The sequence below is a fragment of the Ailuropoda melanoleuca genome, chromosome 5 (genome assembly GCF_002007445.2).
Source record: "Ailuropoda melanoleuca isolate Jingjing chromosome 5, ASM200744v2, whole genome shotgun sequence".
Classification (NCBI taxonomy): Eukaryota; Metazoa; Chordata; class Mammalia; order Carnivora; family Ursidae; genus Ailuropoda; species Ailuropoda melanoleuca.
Window position 1 is genome coordinate 78,459,624 of NC_048222.1, and position 19,014 is coordinate 78,478,637.

At 46.2% G+C, this 19,014-nt stretch overlaps 1 protein-coding gene across 5 annotated transcripts in view; it reads left to right on the plus strand.

The window, feature by feature from the left end:
- Positions 1–9,948: 9,948 nt before the first annotated feature.
- PTK2B (protein tyrosine kinase 2 beta) overlaps positions 9,949–19,014 on the plus strand; it is a 121,799-nt gene continuing 112,733 nt past the window's right edge. For 3 of the 5 annotated variants that reach the window (XM_019794326.2, XM_019794327.2, XM_034661325.1), the window contains exon 1: positions 9,949–10,142. The gene's annotated coding sequence lies outside the window, so the exon portion shown is untranslated. The remainder of the gene's footprint in view (positions 10,143–19,014) is intronic. The other 2 variants (XM_011218670.3, XM_019794328.2) reach the window with 1 other exon arrangement.

Below are 19,014 nucleotides of genomic sequence, written 5' to 3' on the forward strand. Positions count from 1 at the left end.
GGCTTTCTGGAAATCCGGAAAGGACTTGGCTCTATTCCAAGCCCCACCACTAGCCAGATGCATGACCCAGGGCACTTTTCTGACTTCCTTTTCTTCAACCATAAAAGGAAAGATCCAACTACACACTCCAAGTGCTCAGCAGCTCAGACCTTCTGAACTTTTTTATGCTTTTCATAATTTCAGTAAGGAGGGTGACTAATACTTACCCAGAGACCTTGGTGAGTATAAACAATGGGTCACCAATTTCTGTATCTTTTTTCAATAGAAAGAACTTTTCCAGAGGACCTTGAAGTTCGGGCTCGCTGTTAGAACTGCTAAACTAATGCAAAAGTCCACAGGCAGTTCTTGCTGTCTGACTTGCTCAATCCCAGACCCCAGGCATTCTTGCCAGGCAGTGCCCCTTGCCAAACCCCTGCTGTACCCATGGAAAACGTATGTAAGGAATGACAGCTATTTTTCAAATGTTGTGTTAGAGAAAAAAATCCCTAGGTGCAGAAAGATGGGTGAGTTCTTTTTTCTTTTCTATTTAGATCAGTAGACTAGAAAGTGACTCCTGCAAATAAAAGGCAGAGATTAGATTAACAAGATTAGATCTTAAAAGAAAAGCAAGACCCAACTGTATGCCGCCTAAAAGGATCCCACTTTAAATATAAGCATGCAAATAAGTAGAAAGGATAGAAAAAGGTATACCATGCTAACAGGAATCATAGAAAGCTGGGGCAACTCTGTTAATTTCATATCAAAGCAATTTCATATCAAAGACTAATACAGGGATCATATTCTATAAGATGGCCACTGGGTGTAACAGTTGCAGAGCTGGCGATTTTAAGAGCCACTTCCAGAAATAGGCAACCAGAGGTGCAGACATGATTGAGTTTATTCAACAGAAATACCATGGAAGTCTTTGTGGAAATCACTATAGTCTGATGCTTGACGTGGGACATAGAGATGGCTGTGGCCTTCTCTGAAGCCTGAGCCATGGGGAAAAAAGGAGGGTAGGGGCTCTGATTTGGTTTGAATATGCAGGGAGAACTTCCATAAGAAATAGTGTTAATGTAAGTGGTTAGGAATACACCTAGTAGATTGCCTGCCTCTGGGTCAAATTTTGTTGCAGAGTTCTTTTATTTGATCCACATGTTTTCCCCCATGTCATTTATCATTTATGATGTTCCAAACTTCAACTTTTATTTTTTACTTTTCTGGTTTTGTTTCAAGTTTTTATTTAAAATCCAGTTAGTTAACATACAGAGTAATATTAGTTTCAGGGGTAGAATTTAGTGATTCATCACTTACATATAACACCCAGTGCTCATCACAACAAATGCCTTTCTTAATCTCCATCACCTATTTAGCTCACTCCCCACCACCACCCACCTCCCCTCCAGCAACCCTCAGTTTGTTCTCTGTAGTTAAGAGTCTGTTCTATGGTTTGCCTGTGTCTTTCTTGCCCCCCTATGTTCACCTGTTTCATTTCTTAAATTTCACATATTAGTGAAATCATATGGTATTTGTCTTTCTCTGACTGACTTCTGACTTATTTCGCTTAGCATAATACCCTCCAGCTCCATCCACGTTGTTGCAAATGGGAAGCTATATAATATTCCATTTTATATATATATATATATATATATCCCACAAATTCATTATCCATTCATCAGTCAATGCCCAACATTTGGTAAGCCTCAACTTTTAAAATGCAACTCAAAATGATTAAACAGTAAGAGGATAGATTATCTCATATAGTACGCAACTAATGAATCATCAAACTTTACATCGGAAACTGGGGATGTACTGTATGGTGACTAACATAATATAATAAAAAATCATTAAAAAAAAGAGATTATCTCATATAACTGAAAGTTTAGAGGCAAGAAGGCTATGTCCAACCCAGACACTGAGACCCCAGATTCTTTCCACCCTGCAGGTCTGCGTTTGGCTTCCTTTTGGTTGGAAAATTACTGCAACAGCTCCAGGCATCTTACCCTGATATCAGCCAATGTCCATAAATGGAATAGGGCCATTTCCCTCTACTATGTCTCGTTTTCACAGCCAAGAAACCTTTTCTAAAATCCTCCAGACGACTTCTCCTCACACCTTATTGGTCAGAACTGGGTCACACGCCCACCTCTAAATGTATCACTCGCAAGAGGAGTAAGACCACTGTGATTGACTTGAACCAGTCAGTAATTACCTGAGTCACGGAAGTAGAGGGATGGCCACTGCGATGCATTTGGGACTTGGCTCTTTATTATGAAAGAGAGGGAAATTGCCATTATGTAGGCAACTATAGATTTAGGACAGTTGCCAACATTTGCAAATTAGGAGATTTTACATAGAAAATCAAGATTTCTACCTTTGCTTTTTTTTCACTTAAAAAAATTTAATTGTGCTAAAATAAACATAAAATTTACCATCCTAAGCATTTCCAAGTGTACAGTTCAGTAATATTAAGTGTATTCCCATTGTTGTGCAACCAATACCCAGAACTTTCCATCTTGCAAAACTGAAACTCTTCACCTATTAAACATATCTTTTTCCCTCCTTCCCCCAGCTCCCGGCAACCACCAGTCCACTTTCTGTCTCTATGAATTTGATTATTCTAGGTACCTCATATAAAGGGAATCACGCAGTATTTGTCTTTTTGTGCTGGGTTATTTCACTTAGTATAATGTTCTCAGAGTCTATCCAGGTACCCCATGTTAGAGTTTCCTTCCTTCTTTAAAACTGAATAATATTCCATTGTATGGGCAGAACACATTTGTGTTTATCCACTCATCCATCAGTGGACACTTGGGTTGCTCCCACCTTTGGCTCTTATGAATTATGCTCCTATGAACATGGGTGTATAAACATCTCTTCAAGGCTCTACTTTCAGTTCATTTGGATATATGCCCAGAAGTGGAATCTGTGAATCATAACGGTAATTCTACTTTTACTTTTTTGAAGAACTGCCATACTGTCTTGCACAGTAGCTATACCATTTTACGTCCCTACCAATAGTGCAAATGAGTTCACTTTCTTCACATCCTGGCCTACTTGTCTTGTTCTTTTCTTTTCTTTTCTTTTTATTGTAGGCATCCTATTGGGTGTGAAGTGATAATCTCCTTGTGGTTTTTATTTGCATTTCCCTAATCATTAGTAGTGTTAAACATCTTTCTATAAGCTTGTTGGCCATTTGGGTATCACGTTTGGATAAATGTTGATTCAAGTCCTTTGCCAATTTCTAAATTAGGTAATTTTTTGTTGTTGAGTTGTATGAGTTCTTTCTATCTTCTGGGTATTAACACCTTATCAGATATATATATATATATATATATATATATATATATATCTCACAAATATTTCCTCCCCTACTGTAGATTGCCTCTTCACTTTGTTGATTTCAATGCATAGAAATTATTTATTTTGATGTAGTCCAATTGATCTATAGCTATTTTTGTTGCCTTTGATGACATATCCAAGAAACTATTGCCAAATCCAATGTCATGAAGCTTTTTCCCTATTTTTTTCCTAAGGTTTTATAGTTTTAGATCTTATGGGTAGGTTTTCAATCCATTTTGAATTAATTTTTTTTAAAGATTTTATTTATTTGTTTGACAGAGAGACAGCCAGTGACAGAGGGAACACAAGCAGGGGGAGTGGGAGAGGAAGAAGAAGGCTTCCAGGGGAGGAGCCCATAATGCCGGTATCACGCCCTGAGCCGAAGGCAGACGCTTAACCACTGCGCCACCCAGGCGCCCCTGAATTAATTTTTTTTAAGATTTATTTTTTTGAGAGAGAGTGCATGAGCGAGGGGAGGGGTGGGGGGGGGCAAGGAAGCACCCTCTGAGCAGAAAGCCTGATGCTCCCAGGACCCTGGGATCATGACCTGAGCTGACACCAAGAGTTGGACACCTAACTGACTGAGTCACCAAGGAGCCCCTCCATTTTGAATAATTTTTTACATATGGTGTCAGGGAGGAGTCCTGTTTGACTCTTTTGCATGTGGATATACAGTTTTAGTGACACCATCTGTTGAAGAGACTGTCCTTTCCCACATTGAATAGCCTTGGCACCCTTGTTGAAGATCATTCAACCACATACACAAGAGTGTATTTTGGGCTCTCTATTCTATTCCATTGATCTATATGTCGTCTTTCTGTCAGTACCACATTTTTTCATTACTGTAGCTTTCTAATAAGTTTTGAAATCTAGAAGCATGAAACCTCCAACTCTGTTCTTCTTTGTAAAGATTATTTGATCATCAGGGTCCCTTCAGATTCCATTTGATTTTAGGATGGATTTTTTTTATTGCATTAACTGTTGTTGGGATTTTTATAGAGATTGTACTAAACCTGTAGACCACTCTGGGTAGTATGGACATCTTAACAACCATACTGAGTATTCCAATCCATGAACATGGGCTATCTTTCCATTTATTTATGTCATGTGATTTCCTTAAGCCATGTTTTATAGTTTTCAGCATACAAGTCTTTCACCTCCTTCATGAAGTTCACTCCTGAGGATTTTATTCTTTTGGATACTATTGTAAATGATTTTCTTAATTTCCTTTTTGGATAATTCATTGTCTGTCTTTGCTTTTAGAAAAAGAAAGCTCTTGCTTCATTGTTACTTTAAGCTTCCCCTTCTGCATGGCAGTAGACTTTTGAGCTGAGAAGCAGGTTCTCCCTGTAGGAGGGATATTTGTTCTCCAGTTGGCCACAGACCCTACCAGCTAGCTTCCTCACACCCCCTGCCTTGTCTCTGTGGGACATTCAGGCTTTCAGCACCTTGTGTGGATGTCCCCTGTGAGGGTTACACACTGCTGCTCTTCACTGTGAAGGAGGTAGGGTGGTAAGATACTCTACTACAGACAGGCAACTTGGTACTTGACCAAATGAAATTGAAATGGATTTTCCATGTTCCTGAAATTTCTCTCTAAGCACTCAGTTATTTTATTGCAAATATTTCAAATTGATTTTTTAAAAAATATATCGTGTGATTTTTTTTTCCCTCTTAAAATACAGGATGCAGAACATCCTATAAACTTTCCTTCACGATTTACCAAAATCGACAATTACTGTGCTGTGCTGGGTAATAAAGCGGTGCCCTCAGGAGCTAGCGCAGTACATAGGGTTGTTTGTCTCTGTCCTGAAAACGGCCACAGATGCCTATGTTTTAAGGGTTCTTGCATTTGCTAGACACATTGTTTTTCTTTCTTTTTTAGAGGTGCTTCTTGCTGCTAACAACCAATCTGCCTGTAGCAGCCTGCTCTCAATGCCACTTGATGCTTCCTAGCGTGGGCTCGGCAGAGAGCCAGCCACATTTGTTAGAATTGCAGATGTCAGTAATGGCAACACAAGGTTCATACAGCCATGCCATTGCTTCAGAGCTTATCCATAGGCTGTGCGAACCTGGCGAGTGAGCGCACAAGTGGGAGTAAGGGATTGAGAGCCAAGAAGGCCAAAGTCACAGAAGTCGTGGAGCTGACTCGAAGTGGGTAGGGCAACAGGTAGGCTCCATTTCCACATGGGCACTCTGCACAAGCTCCCTGCAGCCCACTGCCCTGCAGCCATCTTGGGGAGCTACCCAAAGCCAGACAGCGGTGCCCAGAGCCGTGGAAATTGCCCAGCCTCTGTGCACTGAGACTCTGCCTGTTGTCTTTAAAAGAAAATAAAAATATTCTTCTGACTTCTCCATCTGCCCTCCCTCTTTGATCCTCAAATTAATTTCTCAATGGATTTAATATGGTTTTATTTTTCCCAAAAGATTCACTTTGGATTATGTCCAGGAATCCATTTTTTTTTCCTCCATAGAAAGATTTTATTTAACTTTTTCACTTTATTTAACATTTTCAAACACAATGTGAGAGAGAACGGTATAATTAGCCTCCACCTACCCATCATTCAGCTTACGTTAGTAATCAAATTTGCTATTTTTGTCTCACTTTTCCCCTCTACATTTGGGGGGATGGGTATGGTGGAGTATTTTAGGTAAATCTACCCCCCCTTTTTTAAAGTAGTCTCCACACCCAGCATGGAGCCCAACACAGGGCTCGATCTCGCAACCCTTTGATTATGATCTGAGCTGAAATAAAGAGTCAGACGCTCAATGGACTGAGCCACCCAGGTGCCCCAGTAATGGAGTATTTTAAAGTAACCATTATTTTAGTTTCAGGAACACATTTTTAAACGTTGCAACGGGTTATAATACCTTCCATTTAATGTCAGCTATGAACCATGGCACTAGCAGGGAAATTTGCATGTATTATTTCTAGTCCTTCCAACAACCCTATAGTGAATTATTCCCATTTTATAGATGAGGAAATTGAGGTTCTGCCTTAATTTATAGACAAAAGAAAATAGGCTGAATGATAGTATATTAATTAGGATACATTTGAATCTATGGTGACAGAAAAGCCCCAAATGCAGCAACCTAAAAAAATTAAGTAAATTTCTCCTGTAAAAGTTCAAGTTGGTCCAGACCATGTCTAGGGCTAGCATTGTGGCTTGATGGCACTGGAGACCCAGACTTCATTTCTCAACACCACAGACCAGGATGGCAGCTCCAGGTTCCATCATTTGGTGCAGGTGGAAAAGGGCATGGTGGAGGCTTGCCTGTTCCCTTGATGGATGTGATCCTGAAGCTGCACACATAACGACCACTCACTAACCATTGCCCAGAACTTAATCACTGGCCACACCTGCAAAGGAGACTGGGACTTGCAGTCTTTATTTAGGGCAGCCTATGACCAACTAAAAGTCAGGGATTCTATTACAGGGAAGAAAGGAAGACAACCAGCTGTGCTTTCATGAATGAAATAGAGTCCTTTTGAAGTCAAGGACGTGGTTTTGAGGTTTGGGGGGTTTTTTGTTATTTTTTTGGTGGGGGGGTTGGCCTCAACTGTGGTCCATTTAGCAAACCCAGTGGCACCTGGTTTAATTAGAGGTAGATGTCCTTTGGTGATGAAGGATTTCAGTTATTTAATCCTTGTGCCCATGACTTTTTTCTTTGTTCATTTTTTTTTTTGTTCCAAACACTTACAACCATACTGTTCTTTTAAAATGAAATGTATTCTGATTTTTTTTCTTTTTAAGTAGGCTCCACGCCCAGCATGGAGCCCAATGTGGGGTTTGAACTCACAACCCTGAGATCATGACCTGAGCTGAGATCAAGAGTCAGATGCTTAACCAACTGAGCCACGGAGGCACCCAAAAATGAAATGTATTTTAATAACAAATTTACATTATGTGATTTCATTCCATTATCCATGATAGAGAGACCCCGATGACTTACCATTACATGTCAATGATGGATTTATATTCAGCCCTGCTCTTTCCCACCTCGGTGGCTGTGGACAAATTATTTACCTTTTCCAAGTCTCCTTTCCCTTTCTACAAAGTAGGAATACTATTATTTACCTCAACAAATTGTTGCGAAGGCCCACTAGATGATAGATGGAAGTTCTGGTTACACAGTGAACACTTGACAGATTGCATCTGTTGTATAACAGATACCTATGTAATCTCTCCCCACTAAACCTACCCTATTTAATTCCTAATATTTCTTTTTTTTTTTTTTAAGTAGGCTCCACGCCCAACATGGGGCTTGAACTCACAATCCTGAGATCAAGAGTCTCATGTTCTACCGACTGAACCAGCCAGGTGCCCCTAATTCCCATTTTTTCTAAAAATAAAATCATAGCATGTTACAGCACAATAGCATAATAATCAGCATAGTATGCATATTTTCATACCTGTCAATTGGGGCATCACAGTACCCTGCGAAATAGGTCGGGCAGGTAGTACTTATTCCTCTACTCTTCTAGATTAGGAAACATGAACTCTGAGAGATGGATTTGCTGGGCCAAGGTCACGTCTTCCCTCTTGACCAGGTCCTTCCTGTGTGCATCTAAACGTGCTCCACCGACTACCATCCTAAAGTTTAGAACACACAATGAGCCATCAGTAGAAGTTTTAAAGAGGACTTACATAGAATTCTAGGATCCTGGAAGCATTTCTGATAGGTTTTTTAAAAGGCAGGTACCTTAATTTTTCATGGCCAGTATTGGACAGGACATAGGGAGACCTACAGGCAGAGTATCCATCCCAGGGAGTTTCCCAAGGTCTCTTTCATAAACAAAACCTATTGGCCTCCGAGCTTTAAAGAAACCTCTCTGAAGAATTCAACATCCTCTGAAAATTTTGAACATCTGAAGACGTCTCAAATTAGGGCCCTGTGAGATTGTAGTCTATGGATTTGGCCACAGGGAGGCAGCATACACAAACTCACCTTTCCTTAAACCTGTTTGGCTTAGTTTTGCTCCTTAGTTCCCACTGCCTCCAGCCCAACACAGACTCTCACCAGCTAATTCAAGTATCTAACCTTCAACTGCTCAACAGTCATCTCATTTCTGTGCACAAGAACACGGAAGGGGCCCCCATTTTCCAAGGCCCTCTTACAATCTGCTTGTGGTGCGGTCAGGTAGTCCCATTAGTCTTCCCCACACTTTGCCTGCTAACCCCAGTTTACCCACTGCTCTTGCCTGATCACCCCGAGCCCTAGCCAAGGTCTCCCCTGATACCTTCTGACTTCTTTGCAGGTTGACGGTATTACTTGGTGCTGGGAACAGTGTAAATGGGTGAATGAGATCAACCAGGGGGAACTGCAGTTGTGGCTATGAGCTCTCATAAGATGGGTTGTCAGTTGCCTTGGCTGGGCAGGTGGGCCCCAGGCTCAGAGATTCTGATTGTCGGTAAACCTGCAGTGCCATCCAGGTATCTGCATTCTAAAAGCTACAAGTCGTCTGTCCTCTGGTCACACTTTGAGAAACATTGACTTTCTGGTTTTGTGGCCTTGGACAAGTTAAGGAATCTTAAGTCTTGGTTTTCTTTTCAGAAAATGGGGTAAATTGAATAAAATCATGTAAACTGAATTCTTTCTTGGCAACAGTGGTTGACATTTAGATTCGCTCACCAAGTGCTGGATTTTCCTGTTTTTCTCCTGGGGTGGCTGATTCATTGAGTTTGGGGTTAGTGGGTGAGGTAGTATGGGGTGGGGGGCTGTCATGTATGCTGGGCTGTCACGTATGGCAGCACAACTCCAGGGAGCACCATCCTCAGAGACGACCCTGTGAATAGCATGTTTTAGAACTGTGGGTGACCCCAGTCCTTCACAGGACCCAGAATGAAGAAGTTTGGGGCAGGGGCTCTGGAGAGGAACTTTGAGGATGTGGGGGACATTGAGGGCATGCCAGCTTTCTGACCTTATGCTAAGTCTGGTTCATGTCCTTCCACTCAGGGAAAGTCTGGAATCTTTCTAGTGACAGGGGAAAAAGGGGTTTCTAAGCGCCCTTGAGTCACTGCCTTGAATTTCACTGCCCGGCTGGCCTGAGTAAAGAGGTGAACCAGCCTCTTTGGGCAGCGAAGTCAGCTGGTAGGGAGATGGGGCTGGGTAAAGGCTGCCCCATTTCTGTGACAATTCTTGTGCCACCATCTGGTCCTGCCCTGTCACAGCACAATCACCTGTATCAGTTCTGCCAAAGCCCCTGGTGATATTCACCTGATCTCCAGTGTCCCATCAAGGGGATGGGCCACTTTAGGACAGGGAGAGACCTGGAGGGGCCCAGATGCTGAGATTATGGGAGCCAGGTAACCAGCTCCCACTCTGAAACCTACCTGGATGATAGACAGGAAACACCAACGTCTAAGTGTGGCCTCCAAAAGTCTGCAAGCGGAGTGAGAGGAGGAGGGGAGGGGTGGAAGGAATTGGGAGGGGTCAGCCGCTCACAGGGCCCACCTCGGCAGAAGACCCCTTTGGGGCTTCCGGAGATGGGTCCCCAGGTGGGCACGTGCAGCTTGGGGGAATTGGTGGCGGCGTCTATTTCAGGGTTTATGGTAAGAGGCTGGAGCAGGCACACAGCACCACAGACAACACACCCCACCCTTTAAGGAAGTGAGGAGGAGAGCAGCAGGGGTGTGGTTAACTCGGAGGAGGAGAGGGGAAAACACAAACCTGTCAGCCCTGTTACTCAGCAGAGGCCTCCGGAGTGGCCGGGAACCCCTTACCTGCCTCAGCTCCCGACCCACCTGTACCTGCCGCTGCGCCGCCAGCGCCTCATCTGGCCGAGCCTAGGAGCCGTCGGAGTCGGCGCTTCTCTCCGTGTGAGTCTCCTTCCTCGATCCGGGCTGAGCGCCCAGCCACAAGTTGGAGGCTGGCCGGGGTGGTAGGGGTTGGCAGGGGGTGATTCCGAGATTCTGGGTACCTGGACGCGAGCGGGAGCTCCTGGAAAAGGAACTCAGTGGTCGGAGTCGCCCCTGCACTGCACGCCAGCCTTGCTAGCCTTCCCCCAGGGGCAGAGCGATTCTATTTTTGGAGTTAATTTGAGACTGAAGGATGTTTCTCCCTCTTTGTCCTCTTAACAGATTCTGGGAGGGGAGGTTGGGGGCGATGAGAAGGCACAAAATCGACACCTGCCTAGAAAGGTCAGATCAGAGAGCAACAGACCAGGGCTTTCAGAATCCAACTTCAGGCGCTGCCTCAGAGCCTCTCCCTGCCCTCCCCCCTCTCCCCTCTCCCCATGCCCTTCAGCACCCCTACCCTGTTCCTATTCCCAGCACACCCCACTGCTCTGGCATGGACTTCCTGCCCCCCAGAGGGCATCTTCTAAATCAAGCCCTGACTGGAAGCAAGCAGGGCTCTGCGAGGAGCATAGAGGCAGAACTCCAGGGTGTGTGTGTTTGGGGGGTTAAAGTTAACACTGGTTGCTCACTGGTTCTTTGTGAAACTACCTTCTAAATTCCACGAAAGGGTTAAGTTCTGTGCTGCCTTCTCTTGCTGTCAGGCTGTGCGTGGGCAAAGCCTTGGGTGGGTGAACAGGGAACATATGGGTGATGTTCTGAGCCCACCGAGCCCCACCACCTGCCCTAACCCTCAGCCATCTGACACTGGCATCTCCCCACACCCTAAACTCAGGGCTCAGTCCAATTAGGTTCCCTTAAAGGGACTGGGGGAGAAGGGAAGCAGAGTTTGCACACAGAGGAGGCATGTGCCAGGAGGATTTGGAAGCCAAGGAGAAGTCTCCGCTGACCTGTAGCTAGACCTGAGCCCCTAGGGACAGTTGGTATGGCATAATCCGGTGAGGGGCATGAGGAGACCTCTTCCTCTGTGTCTTGACTGCTTTCTCCTCACCCGAGTCTAGGCCAGGACATGCCTCTGTGAACCTAAGCCCCAGCCTTTCACAACTCTGAGGGAGGGAGAGGAGGCAGAGATTAAAAAAAAAAAAAAAAAAGTGAGTAAGGATGGAAGGGAGGAAGGAAGTGGTCACATTCAAGAGGTGCAGCTCTGCCTGGACAGTCTCCATCCATCCATCTGTTCATTCATTCAGGAAGCATCTGCGGACTTCCTACCTGAGGCTACATGCCAGTGCTGGTGCGGGGACACAAGGATGCTTGTGACCCACCCCGCTCTCTGGAGCAACGTGGTGGACCAAGGATGCTACATGCTGCAATGGGAAGGGGCGGATCAGGGTGTTGGGGAAGGCTTCCTGGCAGAAGTGACTTCAAGTGGAAACCCCAAGGATCAATAGCAAGTGGCCAGAGAGTGGGAGAGAGGGAAGAAGGCAAGCTCAGAACACACCAAGTGCTAAGACCTGGGGCCAGAAGCAGCATGACACATTCAGGAAACTGAAAACAGCTCAGCGTGTTTGGAGCATGGAGAGTGCAGGGGCGAGGTGAAGCCAGGGAGGTAAGTAGAGAGAGCTCCAGAAGGGCCTGCTCAGGCTGCCATGGCAACTCCCGTTGGAGCAACACTTGGGACCCAGAGCCAGGCAGGAGACTTCCCAGCATGCCTCTGACTCTAGGGTGGGGTTGCCAGATTTAGCGAATAAAAACACAGGACACTCAGATTTGAATTTCAGATAAGCAATGAATATTTTTCAAGTGTAAGTATAGCCCGTGCAATATTTGGGACATACTTATACTAAGACATTATGTATTGTTTATGTGAAATTCAAATTTAACTGGGTATCCGGTATTTTATTTGGCAATACTCTTCTAGAAAGAAGGTGAAGATACTCCCATGCTGGGAAGTGAAGGATGGGCAATGCCCATGTGCCATGAGAACAGTCTTCAGGGCATATTTATCTTGTAACCAATCCTCCTGGATTCCAGTTTGGGACTCCTTCACTGACTATGTTATTTCTTTATTAAAAAAAAAAAATTTCTTGGTCTGCGTGTTTGTCTACACAGCTGAAGGACCGTGATGCCTCAGAAAGAGATTGGGCTTTGGAGCCTGATGGACCTGGATTCAAATCCCCGCTTGGCCACTTGCCCCCTGTGAGGCTCCGTGTCAACCACTTAGCTCCTCCCTCGGAGCCCTGGAATCTCTTTTCTGAAGAGTATAGAAATAACAGTTGTTCGGAGGATCTGTGCTGATGTATGTAGATTGCCTAGCAAGTGCTTGAGAAAAAGTGGCAGAAAGGAGTTTTTGTAACCCCTTCACGGGGGTGACCAAAGTAGCATCCACAAAGTGCTTGGGGCTCATTGATTTCTGTTGATATTTATTGAGCACTCAGAGGGTCCCAGGGGAAGTAATGTGGTAGGGGTCCTACTCCTAGTGAGAGAGTGGGTTAGCTCCTGAGAAGAGAGAGAGAGCCTGAATTGTTTTTCTCAGCTTTACCCTTCCCTTCGCATATGGCCTGCTTCCAGGGGAGGAGATCCCCAGCTCTCCTCTTGGAGGAGGTGGGGGGGGGCCCTCAGGGCAGAATTAACTGAAGGAAAATGTGAATGAATTACGAGCGAGAACCCACATAAAACACCTAGCACAGTGCCTGGCATAAACAAATGCGCTACAAAATTTGACTGCCATCATTCCCATTTTTATGAGTACCTTATTAGGAAAATAGACTCATGGCGGGGGTAGATGAAGTAGGGGTGCCTTGTGAAACATGCTTTGACTTTAATGGGAGCATTTGTGAGAGCAATTTAGGGGCCTCCTAAACGGGAACTGGAGGGAATTAAGAATTTGTTAAGAGAAAGAGGAAATGGAAATTGTGTTCCCCTTGTGGGGACTGTGGAGCTAAAAATGATCCCTCTCCAATGGCTGAATCTCCCCATCCCCCTGCCCAGTGGTAAGTGTTTTGTCCCCAGATCTTTAGAGCAGCATCTGCCAAACAGTGTTCAGAGAAACTCTACGCCATGAGATAGTTACGAGTGTTCTATTGGTGAAATGTTCAGATGAGCTGGCTCTTGGAGATTTGTCATGTGTCTTTGCACAGTCAAGGTCCTGCAGAAAAAGACTTCTGTATCACTGGATCTCCTAGCATTCTGTGACTTTGTCTCTAGAACCCTGGCAGTGGCGGGGGGGCTATTATTGTCTCAAAGGAAATAGCATTTCATATCTAGTGACCATTGATGTGGATGCAGTTCTGGGACCAAGCAGGTCTTTCAGAGGACATTATTCATCCCATAACTCTAGCCAGGAGGGATCTCATTTATCCTAGACTCAGCAGTGTCCAACTTACAGAAGATCTTCAGGGACTGAGTGCTGGTGCACAGCTGTCCCTGCATCACATATCCCCCGTGGACACAAACCCCTACCCATCTCAGCCAAAACCTTCCTATTGCAGCTTACACCCATTTCTCATGGGTCAGAAAAGCCTGGGAAGAGTATGTCTCTTAGCAAGTGGCCCTCTATGGTGATGGCCGTAGCTCCATGTGTCCTGAATACTGCTAAGGCAAGCACATTGATGGTGAGGGAAGGGAAGGGAAGGGAGGGGGCATACCCTAGGGTAGACCCCCAGTGGTAGGTCTCTACCAGTCCTTAGATTTCCCCCTGCCCAAGAGTCATGGGCTCTGGACCGCATGGCCCTGGCCTCCTAGATGGATGGGGCTCTGAGGTGGTCACACATGGGTGGCTAGAGATGGCCAGCAGTTGGCAGGCTCAGGGCTGCAAGTATGGTAATTAAGAGAAGTCCTTGCTGGCTGGGTGATTGAGGGTTTCTCTTAGACTCTGCGTCAGTTCTAGGCTAAAGGGGGAGAAGCAGGGATGGGGGCAGTGGCCTGTAACAGGAACAGGGCTGGTGGTCTGGAGGTCAAATGCAAACGCTTGGAGTCAGTTGGCCAGGGTTCCAACTCCAGCTCTCCGACTTACAGCTTGACGTTCGGCAAGTCACTTGGCCTGGTTGTCCTTATCTGGAAGACAGAGGTGGTAGAGGAGGCAGGCAGGTAGGGGGCTGGGGTAGCAGGTATGTGCCAACACACATGGCCTGTTTCAGTATTTTAAGGTCCCAGATGGCCTTATGCACCAGCTTCCTAACGGCCTCGACTGTACGCAAAAATTTAGATCCTTCAGCAGGCACATGGTAGGCATTGAGTAAGTGTGGCTCTCCTTATCATTACATTTTTACACTCAGAGTTAATCTGGGTGGATGGGGAAGCCCCTGAGGGAAAAGGCCATCCTCTGAGGGGCAGCATTCCTGGCTTCTCCTGCGTGCTGGCTCATTGACAGGCCTCACGGCTCCAGCAGGATTTGCTTCTTGCCCCGCACCCCCCCCCCCCGTATTTGATGAACAGCCAGCCCTAATGAGCTCTTTAGCCCAAGAGACTTTCTGCGACTGCCCATCAGACTCTGTAGTCCAAATGGTTACTTAAGCTCACAGGTTTCACGAGCTGGTGGCTTCACTCTCTGGGGTTCTCTGCACCCTGAACAAAGCTCTGAGCTGTGCGAGGGGGTGGCGGTGGGGGAGGGGACTCCTTTTTGAGTCACTCTGCTGTTTCCCAAGGGATAATTATTACTCATGATGACAGTTTGATTAAGAGAGCAGGCTGGAGGCTGCAAATTCCAATGCCCTTTTTACCTAGACAGGATGGGCGGATGGGTGGTAATGCAGGATTTGTTTTCCAGGTAAGCTATGGGTGGGCGGCAGGAAAGGGCACTCCTCTGGTTCCCAAGGCCTTCTTCCCTAGTCCTTCCCTTTCCCCAGCACTAGGGACTGCTGCTTTCATAAGGCAGCTGGCCAATGTGATTAGAACTAAGATCAACCTTGCCAACATCCATGGAAGGGTGATCCTGCCCCTTTTCTATCTCGGCGACAAGTTCACTAACATCTTCCTCCTCTCCAGTACCCTTCTTGCCTTTTCTGTCTTGAAATCCACCAGGCAAGAATCTGGCCATGTTACTCACTAGCTGGGGGGGTCACAGGAACACCCTGCACCCAGTGTTTAGAACTGGGCACTGGGTTTAATTGTTGTCTCCCTTTCGGTTAGGTCAATTCTCCCAACAACTTTGAGGGCATAGGACCAACCTTTCCCTGTGCCCCTTCTTTCTCTGAGGGTCTGCCTGCCACCTGGCTCTCTCAGACTCCCCCGGCTGCTGCATCCCTACTGGGACACCCGAGGGTCTAGGCAGCTCCTCAAAGTCCTGCTGGGAATTCTGCCCTGAGTTTGGGCTTTGCTCCTGGGGGATGGGGAGGGGCAGGGATCCATTTCCTACCTGTGAGAGAACAGCCCCTTCTCTGGTCCTGGCCCCTGGAGCATCACATCTTTTCCTGGTTTCTAAATTAGTTGGCCCCGCCCCCTACTTCCTCCCTAGCCACAAGCACATCTCCATTCTCCAGGTGCTTTTGGGGTGGGACCCTAGCTCCTCTCTCTTACAGAGGTTTCCACTCTCCCCACCCCGAGCTCCTGTTCCAGGCAGGTTCCAGAAGATCTGACACTCAGAAGGCACCCTTACTAGCAGCAGGGTACCTTCCCTCCACTATTTACGGGGACACAGGGCACTGATGTTACAGTGATGCCTATCTAGGCAGAGCTAAGTGGCTGTCCCGGGCTTGAATTCCCAAGCCCCGAGCTCAGGCAAGTTGGGAGCCTGGGTTAGTGGAAAGAGGATCAGGAGTCAGAAGATGTGGCCCCAGTATAGATTCGGCCACTTGCTAGCAGTGCAACTTCGGGCACGACTTTTCTAGCCCTCACTGTTCTCACTTGGAAATGAAGAAAAAGGACAGCATCCCTGATGAGGTCCTCGAGAGAAATCCTGGACATATGTGAAAATGCCCCAGAAAGTGCCCCAGGCACTATGCCTGGAGAGATGAAGAGTGGCAGCTTAGAGAGACGTGGGTTTGAGCCTTGACTTGGTCACTTTCTACCTGGGTGACATTGCCTCACAGAGCCTGAGTTGTCTCATTTGTAACTTGTTCTGGAGATCTGTTTACTCTTTCTCCCTTCTTCACCTCCTTGACTCTCGGGGTCAGTCTTTCTTTACATGTGAAGGACTTTATCTGTTCTCAGTAAGTTTACAGCGTGGTCGGGGAGGTAATACATAAAGATACGGAGCTATGAGACATGGGGACTTGCAGTGCCATAAAAGGCGCACCCATAAAGTGTGGTGGTGTCAGAGGATGGAGAGAGAGGTTATTTCTGTCTGGGGAGTCTTGGGATGCTTCTTGGAGGAAGTGGCATTTGGGAAAGCTCTGAAATGATGGGTAGAGGATGACCTTGGAAACTTGGGATGGCGCTTGTGGTCAGAGAAGAGTGTAAATAAAGGCAGAGAGGTGGGAAGGCCTCATTTGAATGAGTCATTTTGGGTGGAGCCAAGGGTGTCAAAGGACAATAAAGATAAAGGGCAGAAAGTAAGATAAGGCTTGAACCTGGCAAAGGCTGAAGAGTTTGGACTTTATTCTGAAGTCTGCATAGAACTGGTGAGAGTGAAGGGGGGCCTAATCAAATTTGGGCGGTAGCAGGTAAAGTGGATCTGAGAAAAGAGAGCTTGACATTCTGGGAGGAGCAGGTAGGACATGTTATAACAGTTCATGTCTTAAGAGCCCGGATAAATTATGTGGTTCAGGATGATTTGGGGGTCTTAGAGATATTTGCTAGTCAACTGGAGGCTTCTCCATTCTCTGAGTTGAAATTGGTCCTTGGCTGAATTGAAAAGATATAGGATTGGGGCACCGGGGTGGTGCAGTCAGTTAAGCGTCTGACTCTTGGTTTTGGCTCAGGTTGTGATCTCAGGGTAGTGAGATCAAGCCCCATGTTGGGCTCCTCCCTGAGCGTGGAGTCTGCTTGAGATTCTCTCTCCCTCTCCCTCTGCCCCTCATGCTCGTGCTCTCTCTCTCCCTCTTAAATAAATAAATAAATCTCAAAAAAAAAGTAGTTGTAGGGTTTATGGGAATATCAAATTGTTTCAGTTATATCTATAATTTGCCATTCTCCTTCATCCTCTCCTTCTTCCAGGTCCTTGATTCACAGAGAAGCCCTTTCCCGCAGACCCCATTTATGCTAGGTATGCACTAAGTGTTAGCCTGTCTCCAGGCCTAACAAAAAGCTCTGTATCACAGCCTCTTGGAGAATCAAGGGGCAACATGCACTTAGTCTGCTGCCCACCCCCACCCTCATCACTTCACATGGCTCCCGGGATCTGCCTCTAGCCAGACCCTCCTCCCTTCAGCCCCTCACTTCCAAGAGTCTACAAGATGTTTCCACTCAAGTAATTCACCTTCAGTGCTACATGTCAGAAGCCAAATTCATCAGTTTCTCACACCAAACCATCTCTTCCTCCAAGCATCCCTCCTGTTCACGCAGTTGTCATTCTCCTGGGCATCTCAGTCAGAAACCTTGAAGTTCTCTTCCCATTCTGCTCTTCTCTGCTTTCCTCTGCTCGTACCTTACCTATCACTAATCCTGCAGACTCCTTTTTTGTGATTCTCATTCCTGTCTTCCCTTTCCCCACCCAGGCTCCACTCAAGCCCAGGCCAAGCTGATTAGCTGATAACCCCTAATATTACCTAGGAGCCTCTCCCCTTCCTCCAGTTCCCTGGGAAGCTCCCATGCCTCTAGACAAATCCCGATCCCTTCAATTTGCTCTTTGGTGCCATCCCTAATCCCACCTCTGTCTACCCTTCTAACCCAGTGCCCCCCCCCCCCCCCCCCCCCTTNGCCATACTTTCCAAGTAAGCCCTTCACCCTCGCTAGCGTGATCTGCTCTCTGGGCCCCCCTAAACCTTTGCTCAAGTCCTGTGTTCCTGCCTGCAGCCCTGTGCTTTCCCCAACCTGACTCCTCACAGAGGCTCCATGCAGGACCCCTGGGAAACCTGTTGCTACCCACCCCACCCCTCGCAGCCTCGGTGCTTCTTTGCATCCCCTAATCTGCCAGAATTTATCAGCTCATCCCAGTGTGAAATTCTGGGGCAGGGAGGTGCTTTTCATTTTGTTCTCCTTTTTTTTTTATTATTATTATATTATGTTAGTCACCATACAGTACATCCCCGGATTCCGATGCAAAGTTCGATGCTTCATTAGTTGCGTATAACACCCAGTGCACCATGCAATACGTGCCCTCCTTACTACCCATCACCAGTCTATCCCATTCCCCCACCCCCTCCCCTCTGAAGTCTTCAGTTTGTTTCTCATAGTCCATAGTCTCTCATGTTTCATTCCCCCTTCTGATTACCCCCCTTTTCTTTATCCCTTTCTTCCCCTACCGATCATCCTAGTTCTTATGTTCCATAGATGAGAGAAATCATATGATAATTGTCTTTCTCTGCTTGACTTATTTCACTTAGCATTATCTCCTCCAGTGCCGTCCATGTTGCAGCAAATGTTGAGAATTCGTTCTTTCTGATAGCTGAGTAATATTCCATTGTATATATGGACCACAGCTTCTTAATCCAGTCATCTGTTGAAGGGCATCTCGGCTCCTTCCATGATTTGGCTATTGTGGACAATGCAGCTATGAACATTGGGGTGCATATGGCCCTTCTCTTTACTACGTCTGTATCTTTGGGGTAAACACCCAGTAGTGCAATGGCTGGGTCATAGGGTAGTTCAATTTTTAACTTTTTAAGGGACCTCCACACTGTTTTCCAGAGTGGCTGTACCAACTTGCATTCCCACCAACAATGTAGGAGGGATCCCCTTTCTCCACATCCTCTCCAACAATTGTTGTTTCTTGCCTTGTCTATCTTTGCCATTCTAACTGGCGTAAGGTGGTATCTCAGTGTGGTTTTGATTTGAATTTCCCTGATGGCTAATGATTTTG